Raw genomic sequence first — 1,943 nt, 5'->3', positions numbered from 1 at the left:
AATAGAAGAAAGATTTTGTAGAAGAGATGTTTTTTTGCAAGATATATTTGATAAGAAGTATTAAATTCTGAAAGTATTTTAATATATTTGCATGTGGAACATCTTGTCTTAATTCTGCTTATATTATATACAAGAGGAGTAAGCAAGACGAGGAACTATAATAAAAATTCTGGGTTTCTTTGGAAGGGATATGGCAAACGAATATGAGGAACTATTGAATTCATTTAACTTTGAGATAATGATCAAAAACACACTTGAAATTGCGAGTTTCATACAAGTACTATCCGGTGTTTGAATTTTCTATCTGAACTATGATCAATAATTATCAAAACACACCTCGAAACTGACTTAGACCAAATATTGGAATACCATCGTGCCACAAGCTACAGGACAACTTAGTTTGTCCATTAAATTTCGTCCACATGACAAGTGACTTATTAATTTTTTGAGGTGTGTTTTGACAAATAATTGATGATAGTTTAGATAGAAAACGCAAACACCAACAGATAGTTCAAAACTCGCAAAAATGGTGTTTTTGTGTGTACGAAAAAAGTTGGCACCATTTTTAAACAAAAAAAGAGCATGTACACCATGCGCCACCAGATACTAATTGAAGTGTTTTTTTGATAAAAGAGTTGGTGATATAATTCAGATAAAAATACAAACACCTAACACTTTAAATGTATTTTTAATTATTATCTCTTTTGACTTTATAACTTACTATCTTAGATTATTAAAACAAAATTACCAAAGTAATTTGAGGACATCTATGAATATCATCATCACTAATAAAACATGACATTAAAAAGTTGAAAGTAGAATTGTAGGGGTAACTCAATAATAGAGTAACCCCTCCAAAAATAGGCGTATGCCACTATTTGCAATGCGCACACAATATTCTTTAGTAAAAGGCGAAAGAATAATTCGCTTTGTGCTCACTTCATGACTGCGTGAGTTTACTCGTAGCTGGGCGACGCCATTTTATACTCAACAAGTAATTTGGACTTTAATGGTTTTTGTTTCGATATGGGACTCCATTCGTTCCTTTTTCCTCAACTTTTCTAATGCAATAAAAAAATATAGCTCTCCTTCAATTTTCTTAATGCATTTAAGATGTGGTTCCTTTCTTGGTGATCATTAAAATATATTTTGCACCAAATCAATATCGACAATATTCAATAATTTTTGAAGAGTTCATTTAACTTTGTAATTGCTTGCTATCCTCCTTTGTTAGTTTTTGCTTTGTGAGTAGGAGTTTGGTTTTGATCGATATGCAAAATTTGTTATTCATACAAACGAGGAGAATTTATTACTTAAACATAGAATATTTAGAGTATAAATTTAGTGGTGTAACATAAGGTGGCGTGGAAGTGAAGTTTCATATTCATGTTATTCAAAAGAAAGGAAGTTTCAAGTATCTTGGTCTATTATCCAAGGTGATTGAAAAATTGACGAGGATGTCATTAATCGTATAGGAGTAGGATGGATATAATGGAAGTTTGCATCCAGAATCTCGTATGACAAAAAGGTACCACCAAAACTTAAAGATAAGTTCTACACAAGGTGGTTAGACCGGTTATGTTTATAGAGTGGAGTGTTGGTCAGTCACGAACTCTCACATATAGAAGATGAAGGTTGCAGAAATGAGGATGATGAGATGGATGTGCGTGCATACTAAAAGAGATATAATTAGAAATGAAGATATTTAGAACAAGGTGAGAGTGACCTCAGTAGAGGACAAGGTGTAAATGGTGTTGGTGGAGGACAAGATAGGGGTGGTGAGATTGAGATGGTTCAGGCATATGAAGAGTTGATGCACGAATGATCTAGTATGGATGTGTGATCGGTTGGCTATGGATTATTTTGAAAAAGTATTGGAGAGAGGTAATTAGAAAGAAAATGATGTACCTTCTACTTATCGAGAACATGACCTTCCATAAACT

At 32.8% G+C, this 1,943-nt stretch overlaps 1 non-coding gene across 1 annotated transcript; it reads right to left on the bottom strand.

Annotated features, from left to right (window-relative positions):
• Positions 1-829: 829 nt before the first annotated feature.
• LOC129901929 (U5 spliceosomal RNA) lies at positions 830-948 on the bottom strand. Its single transcript, XR_008770009.1, has one exon. It is a non-coding gene; the product is annotated as a U5 spliceosomal RNA (small nuclear RNA).
• Between the last annotated feature and the right edge of the window lie 995 nt (positions 949-1,943).

This window comes from Solanum dulcamara, chromosome 8 (genome assembly GCF_947179165.1).
Source record: "Solanum dulcamara chromosome 8, daSolDulc1.2, whole genome shotgun sequence".
In the NCBI taxonomy this organism is placed as follows: Eukaryota; Viridiplantae; Streptophyta; class Magnoliopsida; order Solanales; family Solanaceae; genus Solanum; species Solanum dulcamara.
Note: the sequence above shows the minus strand (reverse complement) of the source record. Positions and strands in the feature narration are given on the sequence as shown.